The sequence below is a fragment of the Pleurodeles waltl genome, chromosome 5 (assembly GCF_031143425.1).
Source record: "Pleurodeles waltl isolate 20211129_DDA chromosome 5, aPleWal1.hap1.20221129, whole genome shotgun sequence".
Classification (NCBI taxonomy): Eukaryota; Metazoa; Chordata; class Amphibia; order Caudata; family Salamandridae; genus Pleurodeles; species Pleurodeles waltl.
Genome location: NC_090444.1, coordinates 65,528,195 through 65,540,368, shown reverse-complemented (window position 1 = coordinate 65,540,368; position 12,174 = coordinate 65,528,195). Strand labels below are relative to the sequence as shown.

The following is a 12,174-nucleotide window of genomic DNA, read 5'->3' as shown; positions in this document are numbered from 1 at the left end:
CAGGCTGGCACAGACTGGTCAGTCCTACAGTATCAGTTTGGCTAATATACAGGGGTCATCCCTAAGATGCCCTCTGTGTGCATTTTTAGATAAATCCCACACTGACATCAGTGTGGGTTTATTGTGCTGAGAAGTTTGATACCAAACTTCCCAGTATTCAGTGAAGACATTATGGAGCTGTGGAGTTCGTAATGACAAACTCCCAGACCATATACTCAGTATAGCTACGCTGCACTTAGTGTCTAAGAATGGACTTAGACGCTGTAGGGGTATATTGCTCATGCAGCTACTCCATTACGTGTGGTATAGGGTACCCTGCCATAAGGCTGTAAGGCCTGCTAGATGGGTGACTTACCTATGCCACAGGAATGGTTTGTGGGCATGGCACCCTGAGAGGGGTGCCATGTCGACTTTCTCTTTCTCTCCATGAGCACGCACGAGCTGCAAGGCAGTGTACATATGCTTGGTGAGGGGTCCCCTAGAGTGGCATGATACATGCTGTAGCCCTTGGAGACCTTCCCGGACCAATGAGAAATTGAAGTTGAAGCGTGCTAATACAGGTTGGCCCATCGCAGATTGAGCTTGAACAGACGACACATGATTGTGTTAGTGAATGTGTATAAGTTATAAAATGAAGAAAATGGGCCAGCAAACCTTTTCATATAATTGTGATGTTAATACCTGATACTTGTTCTTGGTTTTCAAGAGGTAGCTCAATGCTCCAAGTATAACTGAGGTAGAGATCTGTTGTACAGAAAACTGTGTCCTCTTCCTACAGGTCCTGTTTTGGTCAGTATTACATTTGTAAACTTGTAAGTTTAACCTGTTTCCATTAACATTGGAGACTTTGCTGCTTTTACTATAGCAAAGGATTAAAACAACTCGGTGTGGACCAAAATACTCTGGATTTCTAGGATTGAAGATAAGAAGCAGACTTTATTGGCACTGTAGCAAACATCTTTTGCCTTCTAGGCAATTCCTTATGCCGTTCTTTCGGTAGCTCATGTTAAGCCATTATTAGTCCCCGTAGTGCAGTTCTTGTGTCCTCTGTGCCAGTAGGCCACTATCTGGTGAACACTGCACTTTATAAATAAACATAACAAACGACCCACTGTACAGTTTCTTGTTTACTAGGCACACATTTCAATGCTAATTGGGTATGTTTTAGTGGTTCCACAACACTAGGACTTCATTTCTTCTTTGTTGTGCATCTGCTGTTTAAGTCTGTGCTTGTTGAAGTTTCTTAACTCAGCTGCTCTACCAGATGTGGGACAGTTAGCCCTTCATCAGTTTCTAGAATCCGGTCTTCAGCACTGATAGCTGTAGCCTGTTCAAGAAGGTCTGTCCCCAGACTAGTAAAGGGCCCGGGCAGCATTTTAAAAGGTCTGCAATCTCACTTGGTAAATTACATAATCTCTTAAAAGATTTACAATGAGAGTTAAGTTTTTTTCGAAGCATTAAGTCATTTTGGTACTTTTTCCCCCTGGAGAGTTTAAAGCTGTTTTACAGTCATTTATTGTGTGGTATCCTATGTTGAACCAAGACCCTGAAACAAGGTGGCTGAAGAGTAGAATGCAAATTTGATAAACCTCCACGTTTACTCTTGTTTTTTTTTTTGTGTGTTTTTCCTGCAACCGTTTTTCCTACAAAACAATGTATGTAACTACATACCAAAATTGAATGAGTTTGTGATCTTTCTAGGGTTAAGGCATGTCTTGTAAATTTTGAACTGTAGCAGCTATCCAGCTTTGTCACACTTCAACATACAACCATACCTCCTTTACCTGCATTATCTATGAGAAATTATTATGATTTGTTTTCTAATTGTAATATACATTGTTTTTCAATCCGTATTTTGTCAGTGATATTGGTGTTAAACTGCACCCATCCAGCTTTTCTATAAATAAGCGCAGGTGTCGTGGCTTCCTGGTAATGTTAGTCCAGCTTCTTACATGGGGAGCCAATTCCTAGTACGCTGGAGCGGCACAGCACGAGGGACGCAGTGCAGTATGTCGCAGTAACAGTACAAGTTACTAAAAAAAAAAAAAAATGGTTCCACCCTCGTCCTCTTCACACTCCTATGCAAAGAGGATACGTTTATCCCCTTTCCTCTCAGGGTGTCTGCTCATGGCCGTTAGTTAATTTTTCCAGTGGTTTTCCAAACCTTGCACAAACATAGGAGATGCACTTAACATTTGTGACTTTTGATATGGCTCGTATGTCATAATGGGTACCCATTATGTATGTTTCAATGTGATAGAGAAGGGGGGGGGGGTAACTAAAAAATAAGCTGTAGGCATCTTGCACCTTTCTCATCTCACTTATCTGTAATATTTTGCTGTACAACCGTTAATTCCCAGGAAATGTATGTGTGCGAATCGAGATCAGTCAGATCCGGTGTCAAACTTTGGGAATGTCTACCACACCACCCTGAAAATAATCTGCTGGTTGTAGCTGGGATCCATCTCACCACTTGTCATATTTATTAGGAAGGCATCTTGTGGCACATGATGGAATAGCATGACCTACAATTTCAGATTTGTACGGGAACAGACACATCCCAGACGTCTCTCAAAGAAATGTTGTTTAAACTATGAATCTGGGGTAGTTATAACAAGGTGTGCTTTCCCACCCACAGGTGACATGGGTAAACTTGGTTTAATGCACCAGCGATGAATGTGAAAGACAGATTATTGTAGATCTGTAAAACATTACTCAATGTGTTATTAAAACAGAGGTATTGCTTTTAGATTACAAACTATTCCTGTAAAGGGATCAGGGGCATTGTGGTAACTAACCTATTTTATTCACAGTATCACACACCCACTGCACTGAAGAATGAATACTGTTAACTGAAGTATTTATTACTACAGGAACTACCTGTTTCTCAGTTCATTTAAAACTACACAGAATATTATAAAAGCAGCAAGAAGGCACATTATCAACGTGAATAAAATGAACATTTCTCAAATGGTGGAAATGTCACCTAGAAACCAACTTCCTAACCTCTACTTCTATGGCTACACTAAGCATGGAAAGCAGAGCAACTTGCAGTCTAGAGTTTATTAAAGAGAAGAGACTTGCTGCATATCTTGTTGACAGCAAAAATTGTCTATCAGAGGAGGTGTGAAGACTGTGTTCCCTGGAAGGGCAAATACGCTGTAGTAGCAGTCTTCCTCTGAGACTCTTATCTGCTTTAGATGAGATGTAACATCTGTGATGTGTGCCACAGTAGGTGAGATGGTCCCTGGCAGTCTTGTGTGATAATCTGGGTGAATGATCTCTCTTGGCAAGTGGTAGTCCTTATATACACTAAATCTCATCGGAAATTGAAATTTCTGACACAAGTTTACTAATGTCTGACACAGATTATGTGCATCATGGTGTGTCTCAGACGTTTCCTTATGAGCATACAAGTTAAAAGGACTTAAATTCAGAGTACACTATTTCAGCTACGTTCATGCATAGGCTCCCACACTCTATTGACATACTTTAAATCCCTCAAAATGAGCCATTCCCATGATTTGAAGACCAATGGTATCATAATGTTAAATGAATTGGCATAGTCTGATGCTCTTGGTTGTATACACATACGGTTTGTATCAACCAATTTGCTGCAGTACCTCGGTTTACTTGTACAGTCATTGCTTCTTATAGATACTTATAACTGCAAATTCCTCATCTTTAGAATATCCCTAGGTGCCAGACTGCATTTGGAAGATTTAAACAGCAGTGTTCCAGTGCACCAGTAGTTAACCATGTACTGCCGTGGGTTGACTTTGTTCTGCCACGGAAGTGACAATGGAGCAGCATGTAAGCTCTACCCCTGCATGTCAACTTCTATTACCTTCTTTATGCACTAATCTGGAGATCGCTTGCATTGTTTCCTTGTCAGTTGAAGAGATTTTTCCTTGCACACTGGGGAAAAAGTTTTGCCTCCTAAAAGTGCAGGGATTAAGCCTTGTAGAGACCGTCTCGAACTTATATCTGTGACCGATCCCTGTTAGATGTGCTGCTGGTGTTTGTTTGCCACATGCGCCCAAGCCACCATGAACCCGAAAACAATCTGGGAACACAATGCTCTCTGCTGCCCAACACTGAAAGAAGCCTTGAAAATACCACTTCTGCTCAGTCAGAGGCGCAGACTCATTCATGTTCTTGAGGCTGTTCCTGCGATAGGTTTTTGTTGAAGTCCAAGTCTACCAGTAAGTGAATGCTAAAGCAGGATTCATCACAGTCCATATAGGTCCTGCTGAGATCTGTCTCAGAAATCCCAAAGGCCTTAGCGTGTTTCACAGTCTTGCTTATGATCCTCTTCCATGGAGCATATTCCGCAACTGGTCCAGGTACACCTAGAGTTTCAAGGTCCAACCGAGGCATCATAGCAGATTGAGGCCGTTAGGGAGGCCATATTGCAAGTTTTCAACACCCTTCCGGCTTCCTTTTGGGCTCCTTCGGGTCAGGCGGCTGTAAAGTATATCATCTGCTCTAAACTGGACACTACAAACTGCTTGAGCAGAGCAATTGGCTCTAGGGTTGTATAAGCAGCACGCTTAGATGAGGTCCTCAAGTTTTTCTGATGATATGCAAGCCTCTTTAATATGCATGCCATTCGATGGACTTTGCCTGTTTGGCTAGAAGGCATGTTCAGTGTTGGAATGGTTTAAAGAAAGTGTCCTACAAGACAGTCCTCCAGTTTTACCCCTTTCAAGGCGACTCCATGAGGTTGATGCACCACCAGCGTCGAACTACATCTCCCAACCACATCAGATCATCTTGCTCAAAGAAGGCCAGGTTCCTCGATAAAGGAGCCATCAAGAGGGCAGAGGCTGTGAAATTAGGAATTAGCGGTTACTCCTGCTTTTTACTTGTGCTAAGTAACGGGCGAGGTCTTGGTCCTGTCTGAGATCTCCACCCTCTGAACAGCTTTTTGTGGGAGGACAAATTCAGAGTTCTCGTGCTGGCCCAGGTTCTGTCTGCCTTGGATCCAAATGACTGGCTTGTGGGATTGGACCTGCAAGATGCCTGCTTTCATGTACCTGTCCTACATTTCCTCAGATGCTGTGTCGTTCAGTGTGTGCCACAATGCTGTGTCGTTCAGTGTGTGCCACAAACATTTTCAATTTGCTGTGCTCTCTTCGGCCTCACCAGTGCCCTGAGCGTGTTCACAAAGATGATGGTGGTCGCAGAACACCTTCAAAGGTTGGGGGGGATCCAAGTTTTCTTCTACCTCTACTTGCTGTTAAAATCTGATAGACTTCTAGTTGCAGATTCCTTACCTTAGAATTTTCCCACAGGCAGCAAACTGGATCTGGAGAAATTTTTCTTAAAGCAATACCCTTGCGCATCTGTAGGAGGCATCTGTTGACCCCGCGGGTGTCGTTGGCATCGTAGTCGCAGTGACGTCAGGAGTAGTACATAGTGATGTCAGTTTTTTTTTTTCATTCCGCGCTGTTACAGAGATCTATCCTTTGGTCACTTTTTGACAGACTTTGTGTAGGAAGTTGGCTCTGTATGCACTATTTCAAAGTAAGGAATAGTATGCACAGAGTCCAAGGGTTCCCCTTAGAGGTAAGATAGTGGCAAAAAGAGATAATACTAATGCTCTATTTTGTGGTAGTGTGGTCGAGCAGTAGGCTTATCAAAGGAGTAGTGTTAAGCATTTGTTGTACATACACACAGGCAATAAATGAGGAACACACACTCAGAGACAATTCCAGGCCAATAGGTTTTTGTATTGAAAAATATATTTTCTTAGTTTATTTTTAGAACCACAAATTCAAGATTTACATGTAATACTTCAAATGAAAGGTATTGCAGGTAGGTACTTTAGGAACTTTGAATAATCAAAATAGCATATACAGTCTTCACATAAATCACATATAGCTATTTTAAAACTAGACACAGTGCAATTTTCAACTGTTCCTGGGGGGAGTAAGAGTTAGTTAGTATTTGCAGGTAAGTAAACCACCTACGGGGTTCAAGTTTGGGTCCAAGGTAGCCCACCGTTGGGGGTTCAGAGCAACCCCAAAGTTACCACACCAGCAGCTCAGGGCCGGTCAGGTGCAGAAGTCAAAGTGGTGCCCAAAGCGCATAGGCTTCAATGGAGAAGGGGGTGCCCTGGTTCCAGTCTGCCAGCAGGTAAGTACCTGCGTCTTCGGAGGGCAGACCAGGGGGGTTTTGTAGGGCACCGGGGGGGACACAAGCAGGCACAGAAAGTACACCCTCCGCAGCACGGGGGCGGCCGGGTGCAGTGTGCAAACACACGTCAGGTTTCCAATGGAAATCAATGGGAGACCAAGGGGTCTCTTCAGCTATGCAGGCAAGGGGGGGGTCCTTTCGGTAGCCACCACCTGGGCAAGGGAGAGGGCCTCCTGGGGGTCACTCCTGCACTGGAGTTCCGATCTTTCAGGTCCTGGGGGCTGCGGGTGCAGAGTCTTTACCAGGCGTCGGGATCTGGGAAGCAGGCAGTCGCGGTCAGGGGGAGCCTCTGGATTCCCTCTGCAGGCGTCGCTGTGGGGGGGATCAGGGGGGGCAACTTTGGCTACTCACGGTCTCATAGTCGCCGGGGAGTCCTCCCTGAAGTGTTTCTCCACAAGTTGAGCCGGGGGCGCCGGGTGCAGAGTAGCAAGTCTCACGCTTCCGGCGGGAAACGCAGTTGTTTTAAAGTTGCTCTTTTGAAACAAAGTTGCAGTCTTGGGTGAACAGAGCCGCTGTCCTCGGGAGTTCTTGGTCCTTCTAGAGCAGGGCAGTCCTCTGAGGATTCAGAGGTCGCTGGTCCCTGGGGAAAGCGTCGCTGGAGCAGTGTCTTTAGAAGTGTTGAGACAGGCCGGTAGAGCTGGGGCCAAAGTAGTTGGTGTCTCCGTCTTCTTCTCTGCAGGGTTTTTCAGCTTAGCAGTCTTCTTCTTAGGTTGCAGGAATCTGAGTTCCTAGGTTCTGGGGAGCCCTTAAATACTAAATTTAAGGGCGTGTTTAGATCTGGGGGGGTTAGTAGCCAATGGCTACTAGCCCTGAGGGTGGGTACACCCTCTTTGTGCCTCCTCCCAAGGGGTGGGGGGTCACATTCCTATCCCTATTGGGGGAATCCTCTATCTGCAAGATGGAGGATTTCTAAAAGTTAGTCACCTCAGCTCAGGACACCTTAGGGGCTGTCCTGACTGGCCAGTGACTCCTCCTTGTTGTTCTCATTATCTCCTCCGGCCTTGCCGCCAAAAGTGGGGCCGTGGCCGGAGGGGGCGGGCAACTCCACTAGCTGGAGTGCCCTGTGGTGCTGTAACAAAGGGGGTGAGCCTTTGAGGCTCACTGCCAAGTGTTACAGTTCCTGCAGGGGGAGGTGTGAAGCACCTCCACCCAGCACAGGCTTTGTTACTAGCCACGGAGTGACAAAGGCACTCTCCCCATGTGGCCAGCAACATGTCTCGAGTGTGGCAGGCTGCTAAAACCAGTCAGCCCACACGGGTAGTTGGTTAAGGTTTCAGGGGGCACCTCTAAGGTGCCCTCTGGGGTGTATGTTACAATAAAATGTACACTGGAATCAGTGTGCATTTATTGTGCTGAGAAGTTTGATACCAAACTTCCCAGTTTTCAGTGTAGCCATTATGGTGCTGTGGAGTTCGTGGAGGGGTGACTTATCTATACTGCATAGGCAGTGTGAGGTTGGCATGGCACCCTGAGGGGAGTGCCATGTCGACTTACTTGTTTTGTCCTCACCAGCACACACAAGCTGGCAAGCAGTGTCGGTGCTGAGTGAGGGGTCCCCAGGGTGGCATAAGACATGCTGCATCCCTTGGAGACCTTCCTTGGCATCAGGGCCCTTGGTACCAGGGGTACCAGTTACAAGGGACTTACCTGGATGCCAGGGTGTGCCAATTGTGAAAACAAAAGTACAGGTTAGGGAAAGAACACTGGTGCTGGGGCCTGGTTAGCAGGCCTCAGCACACTTTCAAATCAAAACTTAGCATCAGCAAAGGCAAAAAGTCAGGGGGTAACCATGCCATGGAGGCATTTCCTTACACTTTGACTCTGTCGTTTTTTCATGAGTATTTGGTGCGTCGAGAGATGTCCCCGAAGACTGGCTTTAAACTGTGCGAGGACTGTCACCGCATGATGTCGGTGACTGGTCTGCATTGGGTCTGTTTGTGGTGCCTGGAGTGTAACCAAGACCCGAAGTTGTGCTCCTGGTGCTGGGCCATGCACCAGAAGGCCTTGAGGGAGCAGTACCTCAAGCTTATGGCGGCCCAGCGCTCAACTCTGCATAGGTCCCGGTCTCGCTCAAAGGGAAGGTCTCGAGACTGGTCACGGAGCCAATACCACTTGTCTTCTTTGAAGTCTTCGGGTCAAGATAAGTGGTCAAAGCATTCCTGTCTCTCGGCTGATGCGACATGGGAGGAAGGTCGATGCTCGAGGCCTCCATCTTCTGAGCCTGCTTCTGGGTCTGCTCTGCACCTACCAGAGTTTCCAGGATGCCCCCTGCCCAGTTAATGGAGTTTTGAGGCCATGCACCTAATTTTTGAGCATCTTGACCCCACTGTGGTGCCTTCTGGCCCAAGGGGTTCGATTTTGGGGCCTTTCGGTCCCACGCCTCCGGTAACCAAAGTCTCCTCTGGATCTGCTCTTGGATCTGTGCCGGTCGTACTATCGAGATCTTCCCTGGCACTGGTTTGATTGGTGCCCACCTTCAACCCGATCCCTGACGACTCGGACTAGCGCCAGCCGCCGCCACCTCCTTTTTAGATTGGGGTGGGGGGGTCTATTCACCCCAGGTAGGATTCTGACCCTTATTCTTATGGGTTCGAATTCAGGGAAGGATTGGAGGGGTCCCTGCGCCCTTATGAATACCAGGATGACTCTGACTTGGATTGGACACAGGAGTTGGGCTAGTAGGCCAGTGGTCTGGATACCTCTCCAGACACTGGCATGCTGTCTCGTCCTACCGTGGCTACAGCAGAGGAAGCAGCTTATTCCATGGTGGTCAGTAGGTCCTCTGCCTTGAGCTGCCTACTGGTCAGGTCTAATCTCCTGACAGAGATGCTTCAAGCAAGGGCTTCCGCATCTGAGCCTTGTCTTCCGTTCAATAAAGCCCTCACCGATGTCTTTTTGGGTACTTGGTCCAGACCCAATGCAGGGGTTCCTGTGAACAGGACTATCGCACGCTGCCGTCGGCCCGCCCCAAACAACCTTAAATTCCTGTCCCAACACCCCACACCTGAGAGACTTGTCATCCAGGCATCATCATCCTTGAACACATTCCCTTCCACACCTCCGGATAGGGAATTAAAAAGGCTGCAACAATTTAGGAAGATGTTTTCTTCCTTCAGTCATGTGCTGCGGTCAGTGAACATCACATGCCATTTGATCCTTATACTCGCTCTTTGTTTGGTACGGTCGCAAGTTCTGCCGCAGAAACTGGAGGAGACCTGTGTTATTGTCTCCCAAGCAGTCACCGATGGGAGAGATGTGGCAAAGTTCACTATCAGATGTGAACTGGACACGACCGACTCTCTACGTAGATCGGTCGCAACAGCGGTGGCCTTGAGTATTTCTCAAGGGATGTCCAGCAGACTCTTATGGACATGCCCTTTGATGGCTCCTGTCTCTTTGGAGAAAAGGCGGGTTCAAGGACTCCCGGGCTACGGCTCGTTCCCTCAGCCTTTCTACTGTCCCTCTGCCCCAACAGTCTGCATTTAGAGGCCACGGAAGGGGCTCCCTGTTGCGTCCCTTTCCCAGCCGCTGTGCCACCCATGCTGTTCAGCTGCTGTGTGGCCAGTGACATGGAATCCCACATGGTCGTGGAACAGGGAACCAGATGTCTGCCCAGTCCGCCCATGCCACTGCTGCAGCCTCAAAACCCTCCTAGTCCGTCCCCTCACTCTGGTCAAGTTGGCAGCAGCATTCGCCATCACCTGCCCCACTGGGAATTCATCACTACAGGCAGGTGGGTTTTGCCGATAATTCGAAGCGGCTACTCCCTCCCCTTCGAAGCTGCCCCATCAGCTGTGCCTTAGCCATTCAGCTGTTTCTCTGCCAGGAAGTCACAACTCTCTTGGCCAAGGGAGCCGTAGAAAGGGTCCCTGCACCTGAAGTTGGTCGTGATTGTTATTCCCACTACTTTCTGGTGCCCAAAAAAGACAAGGGCTTACATCCTATCCTAGACCTTCGGGACCTCCATCTCTTCCTCAAGAAGGAGAAATTCAAAATGATCACCCTGGCTTAGGTCCTGTCTGCCTTGGACCTAGAAGACTGGATGGTAACGTTGGACTTGCAGGATGCTTATTTCCATATTCCAACCTTGCCTGCCCACAGACGTTATCTACGATTCGTGGTAGGTCAAAAGCACGTTCAATTTACTGTGCTCCCCTTTGGCCTTACCAGTGCCCCTCAGGTTTTCACGAAAGTGATGGCGGTAGTTGCAGCTCATCTCCGCAGGTTGGGGGTTTGTCTTCCTGTACCTCGACGACTGGCTGAAGGTGGACTCGCCCCAGAAAGTAGCCTCCCACCTTCAGGCTATGGTGAACCTTCTGCACATGCTGGGGTTCACTATAAACGTGCCAAAGTCACACCTGACTCCCTCTTGGACGCCCTGTAGGAAGTTGGCTCTGTATGTGCTATTTCAAAGTAAGGAATAGCATGCACAGAGTCCAAGGGTTCCCCTTAGAGGTAAAATAGTGGTAAAAATAGATAATACTAATGCTCTATTTTTGTGGTAGTGTGGTCGAGCAGTAGGCTTATCCAAGGAGTAGTGTTAAGCATTTGTTGTACATACACATAGACAATAAATGAGGTACACACACTCAGAGACAAATCCAGCCAATAGGTTTTTATATAGAAAAATATCTTTTCTTAGTTTATTTTAAGAACCACAGGTTCAAATTCTACATGTAATAGCTCATTCGAAAGGTATTGCAGGTAAGTACTTTAGGAACTTCAAATCATCAAAATTGCATGTATACTTTTCAAGTTATTGACAAATAGCTGTTTTAAAAGTGGACACTTAGTGCAATTTTCACAGTTCCTAGGGGAGGTAAGTTTTGATTAGTTTTACCAGGTAAGTAAGACACTTACAGGGTTCAGTTCTTGGTCCAAGGTAGCCCACCGTTGGGGGTTCAGAACAACCCCAAAGTCACCACACCAGCAGCTCAGGGCCGGTCAGGTGCAGAGTTCAAAGTGGTGCCCAAAACACATAGGCTAGAATGGAGAGAAGGGGGTGCCCCGGTTCCGGTCTGCTTGCAGGTAAGTACCCGCGTCTTCGGAGGGCAGACCAGGGGGGTTTTGTAGGGCACCGGGGGGGACACAAGTCCGCACAGAAATTTCACCCTCAGCGGCGCGGGGGCGGCCGGGTGCAGTGTAGAAACAAGCGTCGGGTTCGCAATGTTAGTCTATGAGAGATCTCGGGATCTCTTCAGCGCTGCAGGCAGGCAAGGGGGGGATTCCTCGGGGAAACCTCCACTTGGGCAAGGGAGAGGGACTCCTGGGGGTCACTTCTCCAGTGAAAGTCCGGTCCTTCAGGTCCTGGGGGCTGCGGGTGCAGGGTCTCTCCCAGGCGTCGGGACTTTAGGTTCAAAGAGTCGCGGTCAGGGGAAGCCTCGGGATTCCCTCTGCAGGCGGCGCTGTGGGGGATCAGGGGGGACAGGTTTTGGTACTCACAGTATCAGAGTAGTCCTGGGGTCCCTCCTGAGGTGTCGGATCTCCACCAGCCGAGTCGGGGTCGCCGGGTGCAGTGTTGCAAGTCTCACGCTTCTTGCGGGGAGCTTGCAGGGTTCTTTAAAGCTGCTGGAAACAAAGTTGCAGCTTTTCTTGGAGCAGGTCCGCTGTCCTCGGGAGTTTCTTGTCTTTTCGAAGCAGGGGCAGTCCTCAGAGGATGTCGAGGTCGCTGGTCCCTTCGGAAGGCGTCGCTGGAGCAGGATCTTTGGAAGGCAGGAGACAGGCCGGTGAGTTTCTGGAGCCAAGGCAGTTGTCGTCTTCTGGTCTTCCGCTGCAGGGGTTTTCAGCTGGGCAGTCCTTCTTCTTGTTGCAGGAATCTAATTTTCTAGGGTTCAGGGTAGCCCTTAAATACTAAATTTAAGGGCGTGTTTAGGTCTGGGGGGTTAGTAGCCAATGGCTACTAGCCCTGAGGGTGGGTACACCCTCTTTGTGCCTCCTCCCAAGGGGAGGGGGTCACAATCCTAACCCTATTGG

General features: G+C 48.0%; 1 protein-coding gene across 1 annotated transcript in view; it reads left to right on the top strand.

The window, feature by feature from the left end:
- NRBP1 (nuclear receptor binding protein 1) overlaps nt 1-12,174 on the top strand; it is a 228,668-nt gene that overhangs the window by 49,324 nt on the left and 167,170 nt on the right. The gene's annotated exons all lie outside the window — the stretch shown is intronic.